The following is a 14862-nucleotide window of genomic DNA, read 5'->3' as shown; positions in this document are numbered from 1 at the left end:
CACTCGAACACCTATACGGATTCTCCTGCACAGTGGCAGATATGTAAATACGGGGTTTCCGTACCATTTCTTGCGCATTACGGTTCGAACACTCGAACACCTATACGGATTCTCCTGCACAGTGGCAGATATGTAAATGCGGGGTTTCCGTACCATTTCTTGAGCATTACGGTTCGAACACTCGAACACCTATACGGATTCCCCTGCACAGTGGCAGATATGTAAACACGGGGTTTCCGTACCATTTCTTGCGCATTACGGTTCGAACACTCGAATACCTATACGGATTCTCCTGCACAGTGGCAGATATGTAAATACGGGGTTTCCGAACCATTTCTTGCGCATTACGGTTCGAACACTCGAACACCTATACGGATTCTCCTGCACAGTGGCAGATATGTAAATACGGGGTTTCCGTACCATTTCTTGCGCATTACGGTTCGAACACTCGAACACCTATACGGATTCTCCTGCACAGTGGCAGATATGTAAATACGGGGTTTCCGAACCATTTCTTGCGCATTACGGTTCGAACACTCGAACACCTATACGGATTCTCCTGCACAGTGGCAGATATGTAAATACGGGGTTTCCGTACCATTTCTTCCGCATTACGGTTCGAACACTCGAACACCTATACGGATTCTCCTGCACAGTGGCAGATATGTAAATACGGGGTTTCCGTACCATTTCTTGCGCATTACGGTTCGAACACTCGAACACCTATACGGATTCTCCTGCACAGTGGCAGATATGTAAATACGGGGTTTCCGTACCATTTCTTGCGCATTACGGTTCGAACACTCGAACACATATACGGATTCTCCTGCACAGTGGCAGATATGTAAATACGGGGTTTTCGTACCATTTCTTGCGCATTACGGTTCGAACACTCGAACACCTATACGGATTCTCCTGCACAGTGGCAGATATGTAAATACGGCGTTTCCGTACCATTTCTTGCGCATTACGGTTCGAACACTCGAACACCTATACGGATTCTCCTGCACAGTGGCAGATATGTAAATACGGGGTTTCCGTACCATTTCTTGCGCATTACGGTTCGAACACTAGAACACCTATACGGATTCCCCTGCACAGTGGCAGATATGTAAATACGGGGTTTCCGTACCATTTCTTGCGCATTACGATTCGAACACTCGAACACCTATACGGATTCTCCTGCACAGTGGCAGATATGTAAATACGGGGTTTCCGTACCATTTCTTGCGCATTACGGTTCGAACACTCGAACACCTATACGGATTCTCCTGCACAGTGGCAGATATGTAAATACGGGGTTTCCGAACCATTTCTTGCGCATTACGGTTCGAACACTCGAACACCTATACGGATTCTCCTGCACAGTGGCAGATATGTAAATACGGGGTTTCCGTACCATTTCTTGCGCATTACGGTTCGAACACTCGAACACCTATACGGATTCTCCTGCACAGTGGCAGATATGTAAATACGGGGTTTCCGTACCATTCCTTGCGCATTACGGTTCGAACACTCGAACACCTATACGGATTCTCCTGCACAGTGGCAGATATGTAAATACGGGGTTTCCGTACCATTTCTTGCGCATTACGGTTCGAACACTCGAACACCTATACGGATTCTCCTGCACAGTGGCAGATATGTAAATGCGGGGTTTCCGTACCATTTCTTGCGCATTACGGTTCGAACACTCGAACACCTATACGGATTCCCCTGCACAGTGGCAGATATGTAAACACGGGGTTTCCGTACCATTTCTTGCGCATTACGGTTCGAACACTCGAATACCTATACGGATTCTCCTGCACAGTGGCAGATATGTAAATACGGGGTTTCCGAACCATTTCTTGCGCATTACGGTTCGAACACTCGAACACCTATACGGATTCTCCTGCACAGTGGCAGATATGTAAATACGGGGTTTCCGTACCATTTCTTGCGCATTACGGTTCGAACACTCGAACACCTATACGGATTCTCCTGCACAGTGGCAGATATGTAAATACGGGGTTTCCGTACCATTTCTTGCGCATTACGGTTCGAACACTCGAACACCTATACGGATTCTCCTGCACAGTGGCAGATATGTAAATACAGGGTTTCCGTACCATTCCTTGCGCATTACGGTTCGAACACTCGAACACCTATACGGATTCTCCTGCACAGTGGCAGATATGTAAATACGGGGTTTCCGTACCATTTCTTGCGCATTACGGTTCGAACACTCGAACACCAATACGGATTCTCCTGCACAGTGGCAGATATGTAAATGCGGGGTTTCCGTACCATTTCTTGCGCATTACGGTTCGAACACTCGAACACCTATACGGATTACCCTGCACAGTGGCAGATATGTAAACACGGGGTTTCCGTACCATTTCTTGCGCATTACGGTTCGAACACTCGAACACCTATACGGATTCTCCTGCACAGTGGCAGATATGTAAATACGGGGTTTCCGTACCATTTCTTGCGCATTACGGTTCGAACACTCGAACACCTATACGGATTCTCCTGCACAGTGGCAGATATGTAAATACGGGGTTTCCGTACCATTTCTTGCGCATTACGGTTCGAACACTCGAACACCTATACGGATTCTCCTGCACAGTGGCAGATATGTAAATACGGGGTTTCCGTACCATTTCTTGCGTATTACGGTTCGAACACTCGAACACCTATACGGTTTCTCCTGCACAGTGGCAGATATGTAAATACGGGGTTTCCGTACCATTTCTTGCGCATTACGGTTCGAACACTCGAACACCTATACGGATTCTCCTGCACAGTGGCAGATATGTAAATACGGGGTTTCCGTACCATTTCTTGCGCATTACGGTTCGAACACTCGAACACCTATACGGATTCTCCTGCACAGTGGCAGATATGTAAATACGGGGTTTCCGTACCATTTCTTGCGCATTACGATTCGAACACTCGAACACCTATACGGATTCTCCTGCACAGTGGCAGATATGTAAATACGGGGTTTCCGTACCATTTCTTGCGCATTACGGTTCGAACACTCGAACACCTATACGGATTCTCCTGCACAGTGGCAGATATGTAAATACGGGGTTTCCGAACCATTTCTTGCGCATTACGGTTCGAACACTCGAACACCTATACGGATTCTCCTGCACAGTGGCAGATATGTAAATACGGGGTTTCCGTACCATTTCTTGCGCATTACGGTTCGAACACTCGAACACCTATACGGATTCTCCTGCACAGTGGCAGATATGTAAATGCGGGGTTTCCGTACCATTTCTTGCGCATTACGGTTCGAACACTCGAACACCTATACGGATTCCCCTGCACAGTGGCAGATATGTAAACACGGGGTTTCCGTACCATTTCTTGCGCATTACGGTTCGAACACTCGAATACCTATACGGATTCTCCTGCACAGTGGCAGATATGTAAATACGGGGTTTCCGAACCATTTCTTGCGCATTACGGTTCGAACACTCGAACACCTATACGGATTCTCCTGCACAGTGGCAGATATGTAAATACGGGGTTTCCGTACCATTTCTTGCGCATTACGGTTCGAACACTCGAACACCTATACGGATTCTCCTGCACAGTGGCAGATATGTAAATACGGGGTTTCCGTACCATTTCTTGCGCATTACGGTTCGAACACTCGAACACCTATACGGATTCTCCTGCACAGTGGCAGATATGTAAATACAGGGTTTCCGTACCATTCCTTGCGCATTACGGTTCGAACACTCGAACACCTATACGGATTCTCCTGCACAGTGGCAGATATGTAAATACGGGGTTTCCGTACCATTTCTTGCGCATTACGGTTCGAACACTCGAACACCAATACGGATTCTCCTGCACAGTGGCAGATATGTAAATGCGGGGTTTCCGTACCATTTCTTGCGCATTACGGTTCGAACACTCGAACACCTATACGGATTACCCTGCACAGTGGCAGATATGTAAACACGGGGTTTCCGTACCATTTCTTGCGCATTACGGTTCGAACACTCGAACACCTATACGGATTCTCCTGCACAGTGGCAGATATGTAAATACGGGGTTTCCGTACCATTTCTTGCGCATTACGGTTCGAACACTCGAACACCTATACGGATTCTCCTGCACAGTGGCAGATATGTAAATACGGGGTTTCCGTACCATTTCTTGCGCATTACGGTTCGAACACTCGAACACCTATACGGATTCTCCTGCACAGTGGCAGATATGTAAATACGGGGTTTCCGTACCATTTCTTGCGTATTACGGTTCGAACACTCGAACACCTATACGGTTTCTCCTGCACAGTGGCAGATATGTAAATACGGGGTTTCCGTACCATTTCTTGCGCATTACGGTTCGAACACTCGAACACCTATACGGATTCTCCTGCACAGTGGCAGATATGTAAATACGGGGTTTCCGTACCATTTCTTGCGCATTACGGTTCGAACACTCGAACACCTATACGGATTCTCCTGCACAGTGGCAGATATGTAAATACGGGGTTTCCGTACCATTTCTTGCGCATTACGATTCGAACACTCGAACACCTATACGGATTCTCCTGCACAGTGGCAGATATGTAAATACGGGGTTTCCGTACCATTTCTTGCGCATTACGGTTCGAACACTCGAACACCTATACGGATTCTCCTGCACAGTGGCAGATATGTAAATACGGGGTTTCCGAACCATTTCTTGCGCATTACGGTTCGAACACTCGAACACCTATACGGATTCTCCTGCACAGTGGCAGATATGTAAATACGGGGTTTCCGTACCATTTCTTGCGCATTACGGTTCGAACACTCGAACACCTATACGGATTCTCCTGCACAGTGGCAGATATGTAAATGCGGGGTTTCCGTACCATTTCTTGCGCATTACGGTTCGAACACTCGAACACCTATACGGATTCCCCTGCACAGTGGCAGATATGTAAACACGGGGTTTCCGTACCATTTCTTGCGCATTACGGTTCGAACACTCGAATACCTATACGGATTCTCCTGCACAGTGGCAGATATGTAAATACGGGGTTTCCGAACCATTTCTTGCGCATTACGGTTCGAACACTCGAACACCTATACGGATTCTCCTGCACAGTGGCAGATATGTAAATACGGGGTTTCCGTACCATTTCTTGCGCATTACGGTTCGAACACTCGAACACCTATACGGATTCTCCTGCACAGTGGCAGATATGTAAATACGGGGTTTCCGAACCATTTCTTGCGCATTACGGTTCGAACACTCGAACACCTATACGGATTCTCCTGCACAGTGGCAGATATGTAAATACGGGGTTTCCGTACCATTTCTTCCGCATTACGGTTCGAACACTCGAACACCTATACGGATTCTCCTGCACAGTGGCAGATATGTAAATACGGGGTTTCCGTACCATTTCTTGCGCATTACGGTTCGAACACTCGAACACCTATACGGATTCTCCTGCACAGTGGCAGATATGTAAATACGGGGTTTCCGTACCATTTCTTGCGCATTACGGTTCGAACACTCGAACACATATACGGATTCTCCTGCACAGTGGCAGATATGTAAATACGGGGTTTTCGTACCATTTCTTGCGCATTACGGTTCGAACACTCGAACACCTATACGGATTCTCCTGCACAGTGGCAGATATGTAAATACGGGGTTTCCGTACCATTTCTTGCGCATTACGGTTCGAACACTCGAACACCTATACGGATTCTCCTGCACAGTGGCAGATATGTAAATACGGGGTTTCCGTACCATTTCTTGCGCATTACGGTTCGAACACTCGAACACCTATACGGATTCTCCTGCACAGTGGCAGATATGTAAATACGGGGTTTCCGAACCATTTCTTGCGCATTACGGTTCGAACACTCGAACACCTATACGGATTCTCCTGCACAGTGGCAGATATGTAAATACGGGGTTTCCGTACCATTTCTTGCGCATTACGGTTCGAACACTCGAACACCTATACGGATTCTCCTGCACAGTGGCAGATATGTAAATGCGGGGTTTCCGTACCATTTCTTGCGCATTACGGTTCGAACACTCGAACACCTATACGGATTCCCCTGCACAGTGGCAGATATGTAAACACGGGGTTTCCGTACCATTTCTTGCGCATTACGGTTCGAACACTCGAATACCTATACGGATTCTCCTGCACAGTGGCAGATATGTAAATACGGGGTTTCCGAACCATTTCTTGCGCATTACGGTTCGAACACTCGAACACCTATACGGATTCTCCTGCACAGTGGCAGATATGTAAATACGGGGTTTCCGTACCATTTCTTGCGCATTACGGTTCGAACACTCGAACACCTATACGGATTCTCCTGCACAGTGGCAGATATGTAAATACGGCGTTTCCGAACCATTTCTTGCGCATTACGGTTCGAACACTCGAACACCTATACGGATTCTCCTGCACAGTGGCAGATATGTAAATACGGGGTTTCCGTACCATTTCTTCCGCATTACGGTTCGAACACTCGAACACCTATACGGATTCTCCTGCACAGTGGCAGATATGTAAATATGGGGTTTCCGTACCATTTCTTGCGCATTACGGTTCGAACACTCGAACACCTATACGGATTCTCCTGCACAGTGGCAGATATGTAAATACGGGGTTTCCGTATCATTTCTTGCGCATTACGGTTCGAACACTCGAACACCTATACGGATTCTCCTGCACAGTGGCAGATATGTAAATACGGGGTTTCCGTACCATTTCTTGCGCATTACGGTTCGAACACTCGAACACCTATACGGATTCTCCTGCACAGTGGCAGATATGTAAATACGGCGTTTCCGTACCGTTTCTTGCGCATTACGGTTCGAACACTCGAACACCTATACGGATTCTCCTGCACAGTGGCAGATATGTAAATACGGGGTTTCCGTACCATTTCTTGCGCATTACGGTTCGAACACTCGAACACCTATACGGATTCTCCTGCACAGTGGCAGATATGTAAATACGGGGTTTCCGTACCATTTCTTGCGCATTACGGTTCGAACACTCGAACACCTATACGGATTCCCCTGCACAGTGGCAGATATGTAAATACGGGGTTTCCGTACCATTTCTTGCGCATTACGATTCGAACACTCGAACACCTATACGGATTCTCCTGCACAGTGGCAGATATGTAAATACGGGGTTTCCGTACCATTTCTTGCGCATTACGGTTCGAACACTCGAACACCTATACGGATTCTCCTGCACAGTGGCAGATATGTAAATACGGGGTTTCCGAACCATTTCTTGCGCATTACGGTTCGAACACTCGAACACCTATACGGATTCTCCTGCACAGTGGCAGATATGTAAATACGGGGTTTCCGTACCATTTCTTGCGCATTACGGTTCGAACACTCGAACACCTATACGGATTCTCCTGCACAGTGGCAGATATGTAAATGCGGGGTTTCCGTACCATTTCTTGCGCATTACGGTTCGAGCACTCGAACACCTATACGGATTCCCCTGCACAGTGGCAGATATGTAAACACGGGGTTTCCGTACCATTTCTTGCGCATTACGGTTCGAACACTCGAATACCTATACGGATTCTCCTGCACAGTGGCAGATATGTAAATACGGGGTTTCCGAACCATTTCTTGCGCATTACGGTTCGAACACTCGAACACCTATACGGATTCTCCTGCACAGTGGCACATATGTAAATATGGGGTTTCCGTACCATTTCTTGCGCATTACGGTTCGAACACTCGAACACCTATACGGATTCTCCTGCACAGTGGCAGATATGTAAATACGGGGTTTCCGTACCATTTCTTGCGCATTACGGTTCGAACACTCGAACACCTATACGGATTCTCCTGCACAGTGGCAGATATGTAAATACGGGGTTTCCGTACCATTTCTTGCGCATTACGGTTCGAACACTCGAACACCTATACGGATTCTCCTGCACAGTGGCAGATATGTAAATACGGCGTTTTCGTACCATTTCTTGCGCATTACGGTTCGAACACTCGAACACCTATACGGATTCTCCTGCACAGTGGCAGATATGTAAATACGGCGTTTCCGTACCATTTCTTGCGCATTACGGTTCGAACACTCGAACACCTATACGGATTCTCCTGCACAGTGGCAGATATGTAAATACGGGGTTTCCGTACCATTTCTTGCGCATTACGGTTCGAACACTCGAACACCTATACGGATTCTCCTGCACAGTGGCAGATATGTAAATACGGGGTTTCCGTACCATTTCTTGCGCATTACGGTTCGAACACTCGAACACCTATACGGATTCTCCTGCACAGTGGCAGATATGTAAATACGGGGTTTCCGTACCATTTCTTGCGCATTACGGTTCGAACACTCGAACACCTATACGGATTCCCCTGCACAGTGGCAGATATGTAAATACGGGGTTTCCGTACCATTTCTTGCGCATTACGATTCGAACACTCGAACACCTATACGGATTCTCCTGCACAGTGGCAGATATGTAAATACGGGGTTTCCGGACCATTTCTTGCGCATTACGGTTCGAACACTCGAACACCTATACGGATTCTCCTGCACAGTGGCAGATATGTAAATACGGGGTTTCCGTACCATTTCTTGCGCATTACGGTTCGAACACTCGAACACCTATACGGATTCTCCTGCACAGTGGCAGATATGTAAATACGGCGTTTTCGTACCATTTCTTGCGCATTACGGTTCGAACACTCGAACACCTATACGGATTCTCCTGCACAGTGGCAGATATGTAAATACGGCGTTTCCGTACCATTTCTTGCGCATTACGGTTCGAACACTCGAACACCTATACGGATTCTCCTGCACAGTGGCAGATATGTAAATACGGGGTTTCCGTACCATTTCTTGCGCATTACGGTTCGAACACTCGAACACCTATACGGATTCTCCTGCACAGTGGCAGATATGTAAATACGGCGTTTTCGTACCATTTCTTGCGCATTACGGTTCGAACACTCGAACACCTATACGGATTCTCCTGCACAGTGGCAGATATGTAAATACGGCGTTTCCGTACCATTTCTTGCGCATTACGGTTCGAACACTCGAACACCTATACGGATTCTCCTGCACAGTGGCAGATATGTAAATACGGGGTTTCCGTACCATTTCTTGCGCATTACGGTTCGAACACTCGAACACCTATACGGATTCTCCTGCACAGTGGCAGATATGTAAATACGGGGTTTCCGTACCATTTCTTGCGCATTACGGTTCGAACACTCGAACACCTATACGGATTCTCCTGCACAGTGGCAGATATGTAAATACGGGGTTTCCGTACCATTTCTTGCGCATTACGGTTCGAACACTCGAACACCTATACGGATTCCCCTGCACAGTGGCAGATATGTAAATACGGGGTTTCCGTACCATTTCTTGCGCATTACGATTCGAACACTCCAACACCTATACGGATTCTCCTGCACAGTGGCAGATATGTAAATACGGGGTTTCCGGACCATTTCTTGCGCATTACGGTTCGAACACTCGAACACCTATACGGATTCTCCTGCACAGTGGCAGATATGTAAATACGGGGTTTCCGTACCATTTCTTGCGCATTACGGTTCGAACACTCGAACACCTATACGGATTCTCCTGCACAGTGGCAGATATGTAAATACGGCGTTTTCGTACCATTTCTTGCGCATTACGGTTCGAACACTCGAACACCTATACGGATTCTCCTGCACAGTGGCAGATATGTAAATACGGCGTTTCCGTACCATTTCTTGCGCATTACGGTTCGAACACTCGAACACCTATACGGATTCTCCTGCACAGTGGCAGATATGTAAATACGGGGTTTCCGTACCATTTCTTGCGCATTACGGTTCGAACACTCGAACACCTATACGGATTCTCCTGCACAGTGGCAGATATGTAAATACGGGGTTTCCGTACCATTTCTTGCGCATTACGGTTCGAACACTCGAACACCTATACGGATTCTCCTGCACAGTGGCAGATATGTAAATACGGGGTTTCCGTACCATTTCTTGCGCATTACGGTTCGAACACTCGAACACCTATACGGATTCCCCTGCACAGTGGCAGATATGTAAATACGGGGTTTCCGTACCATTTCTTGCGCATTACGATTCGAACACTCGAACACCTATACGGATTCTCCTGCACAGTGGCAGATATGTAAATACGGGGTTTCCGGACCATTTCTTGCGCATTACGGTTCGAACACTCGAACACCTATACGGATTCTCCTGCACAGTGGCAGATATGTAAATACGGGGTTTCCGTACCATTTCTTGCGCATTACGGTTCGAACACTCGAACACCTATACGGATTCTCCTGCACAGTGGCAGATATGTAAATGCGGGGTTTCCGTACCATTTCTTGCGCATTACGGTTCGAGCACTCGAACACCTATACGGATTCCCCTGCACAGTGGCAGATATGTAAACACGGGGTTTCCGTACCATTTCTTGCGCATTACGGTTCGAACACTCGAATACCTATACGGATTCTCCTGCACAGTGGCAGATATGTAAATACGGGGTTTCCGAACCATTTCTTGCGCATTACGGTTCGAACACTCGAACACCTATACGGATTCTCCTGCACAGTGGCAGATATGTAAATATGGGGTTTCCGTACCATTTCTTGCGCATTACGGTTCGAACACTCGAACACCTATACGGATTCTCCTGCACAGTGGCAGATATGTAAATACGGGGTTTCCGTACCATTTCTTGCGCATTACGGTTCGAACACTCGAACACCTATACGGATTCTCCTGCACAGTGGCAGATATGTAAATACGGGGTTTCCGTACCATTTCTTGCGCATTACGGTTCGAACACTCGAACACCTATACGGATTCTCCTGCACAGTGGCAGATATGTAAATACGGGGTTTTCGTACCATTTCTTGCGCATTACGGTTCGAACACTCGAACACCTATACGGATTCTCCTGCACAGTGGCAGATATGTAAATACGGCGTTTCCGTACCATTTCTTGCGCATTACGGTTCGAACACTCGAACACCTATACGGATTCTCCTGCACAGTGGCAGATATGTAAATACGGGGTTTCCGTACCATTTCTTGCGCATTACGGTTCGAACACTCGAACGCCTATACGGATTCTCCTGCACAGTGGCAGATATGTAAATACGGGGTTTCCGTACCATTTCTTGCGCATTACGGTTCGAACACTCGAACACCTATACGGATTCTCCTGCACAGTGGCAGATATGTAAATACGGGGTTTCCGTACCATTTCTTGCGCATTACGGTTCGAACACTCGAACACCTATACGGATTCCCCTGCACAGTGGCAGATATGTAAATACGGGGTTTCCGTACCATTTCTTGCGCATTACGATTCGAACACTCGAACACCTATACGGATTCTCCTGCACAGTGGCAGATATGTAAATACGGGGTTTCCGTACCATTTCTTGCGCATTACGGTTCGAACACTCGAACACCTATACGGATTCTCCTGCACAGTGGCAGATATGTAAATACGGGGTTTCCGAACCATTTCTTGCGCATTACGGTTCGAACACTCGAACACCTATACGGATTCTCCTGCACAGTGGCAGATATGTAAATACGGGGTTTCCGTACCATTTCTTGCGCATTACGGTTCGAACACTCGAACACCTATACGGATTCTCCTGCACAGTGGCAGATATGTAAATGCGGGGTTTCCGTACCATTTCTTGCGCATTACGGTTCGAGCACTCGAACACCTATACGGATTCCCCTGCACAGTGGCAGATATGTAAACACGGGGTTTCCGTACCATTTCTTGCGCATTACGGTTCGAACACTCGAATACCTATACGGATTCTCCTGCACAGTGGCAGATATGTAAATACGGGGTTTCCGAACCATTTCTTGCGCATTACGGTTCGAACACTCGAACACCTATACGGATTCTCCTGCACAGTGGCAGATATGTAAATATGGGGTTTCCGTACCATTTCTTGCGCATTACGGTTCGAACACTCGAACACCTATACGGATTCTCCTGCACAGTGGCAGATATGTAAATACGGGGTTTCCGTACCATTTCTTGCGCATTACGGTTCGAACACTCGAACACCTATACGGATTCTCCTGCACAGTGGCAGATATGTAAATACGGGGTTTCCGTACCATTTCTTGCGCATTACGGTTCGAACACTCGAACACCTATACGGATTCTCCTGCACAGTGGCAGATATGTAAATACGGGGTTTCCGTACCATTTCTTGCGCATTACGGTTCGAACACTCGAACACCTATACGGATTCTCCTGCACAGTGGCAGATATGTAAATACGGGGTTTCCGTACCATTTCTTGCGCATTACGGTTCGAACACTCGAACACCTATACGGATTCTCCTGCACAGTGGCAGATATGTAAATACGGGGTTTCCGTACCATTTCTTGCGCATTACGGTTCGAACACTCGAACACCTATACGGATTCACCTGCACAGTGGCAGATATGTAAATGCGGGGTTTCCGTACCATTTCTTGCGCATTACGGTTCGAACACTCGAACACCTATACGGATTCCCCTGCACAGTGGCAGATATGTAAACACGGGGTTTCCGTACCATTTCTTGCGCATTACGGTTCGAACACTCGAACACCTATACGGATTCTCCTGCACAGTGGCAGATATGTAAATACGGGGTTTCCGAACCATTTCTTGCGCATTACGGTTCGAACACTCGAACACCTATACAGATTCTCCTGCACAGTGGCAGATATGTAAATACGGGGTTTCCGTACCATTTCTTGCGCATTACGGTTCGAACACTCGAACACCTATACGGATTCTCCTGCACAGTGGCAGATATGTAAATACGGGGTTTCCGTACCATTTCTTGCGCATTACGGTTCGAACACTCGAACACCTATACGGATTCTCCTGCACAGTGGCAGATATGCAAATGCGGGGTTTCCGTACCATTTCTTGCGCATTACGGTTCGAACACTCGAACACCTATACGGATTCCCCTGCACAGTGGCAGATATGTAAACACGGGGTTTCCGTACCATTTCTTGCGCATTACGGTTCGAACACTCGAACACCTATACGGATTCTCCTGCACAGTAGCAGATATGTAAATACGGGGTTTCCGAACCATTTCTTGCGCATTACGGTTCGAACACTCGAACACCTATACGGATTCTCCTGCACAGTGGCAGATATGTAAATACGGGGTTTCCGTACCATTTCTTGCGCATTACGGTTCGAACACTCGAACACCTATACGGATTCTCCTGCACAGTGGCAGATATGTAAATACGGGGTTTCCGTACCATTTCTTGCGCATTACGGTTCGAGCACTCGAACACCTATACGGATTCTCCTGCACAGTGGCAGATATGTAAATACGGGGTTTCCGTACCATTTCTTGCGCATTACGGTTCGAACACTCGAACACCTATACGGATTCCCCTGCACAGTGGCAGATATGTAAATACGGGGTTTCCGTACCATTTCTTGCGCATTACGATTCGAACACTCGAACACCTATACGGATTCTCCTGCACAGTGGCAGATATGTAAATACGGGGTTTCCGTACCATTTCTTGCGCATTACGGTTCGAACACTCGAACACCTATACGGATTCTCCTGCACAGTGGCAGATATGTAAATACGGGGTTTCCGAACCATTTCTTGCGCATTACGGTTCGAACACTCGAACACCTATACGGATTCTCCTGCACAGTGGCAGATATGTAAATACGGGGTTTCCGTACCATTTCTTGCGCATTACGGTTCGAACACTCGAACACCTATACGGATTCTCCTGCACAGTGGCAGATATGTAAATGCGGGGTTTCCGTACCATTTCTTGCGCATTACGGTTCGAGCACTCGAACACCTATACGGATTCCCCTGCACAGTGGCAGATATATAAACACGGGGTTTCCGTACCATTTCTTGCGCATTACGGTTCGAACACTCGAATACCTATACGGATTCTCCTGCACAGTGGCAGATATGTAAATACGGGGTTTCCGAACCATTTCTTGCGCATTACGGTTCGAACACTCGAACACCTATACGGATTCTCCTGCACAGTGGCAGATACGTAAATACGGGGTTTCCGTACCATTTCTTCCGCATTACGGTTCGAACACTCGAACACCTATACGGATTCACCTGCACAGTGGCAGATATGTAAATGCGGGGTTTCCGTACCATTTCTTGCGCATTACGGTTCGAACACTCGAACACCTATACGGATTCTCCTGCACAGTGGCAGATATGTAAATACGGGGTTTCCGTACCATTTCTTGCGCATTACGGTTCGAACACTCGAACACCTATACGGATTCTCCTGCACAGTGGCAGATATGTAAATACGGGGTTTCCGTACCATTTCTTGCGCATTACGGTTCGAACACTCGAACACCTATACGGATTCTCCTGCACAGTGGCAGATATGTAAATGCGGGGTTTCCGTACCATTTCTTGCGCATTACGGTTCGAACACTCGAACACCTATACGGATTCCCCTGCACAGTGGCAGATATGTAAACACGGGGTTTCCGTACCATTTCTTGCGCATTACGGTTCGAACACTCGAACACCTATACGGATTCTCCTGCACAGTGGCAGATATGTAAATACGGGGTTTCCGAACCATTTCATGCGCATTACGGTTCGAACACTCGAACACCTATACAGATTCTCCTGCACAGTGGCAGATATGTAAATACGGGGTTTCCGTACCATTTCTTGCGCATTACGGTTCGAACACTCGAACACCTATACGGATTCTCCTGCACAGTGGCAGATATGTAAATACGGGGTTTCCGTACCATTTCTTGCGCATTACGGTTCGA

The sequence above is a fragment of the Camellia sinensis genome, chromosome 12 (genome assembly GCF_055761805.1).
Source record: "Camellia sinensis isolate YWXY chromosome 12, ASM5576180v1, whole genome shotgun sequence".
NCBI classification, from domain to species: domain Eukaryota; kingdom Viridiplantae; phylum Streptophyta; class Magnoliopsida; order Ericales; family Theaceae; genus Camellia; species Camellia sinensis.
Note: the sequence above shows the minus strand (reverse complement) of the source record.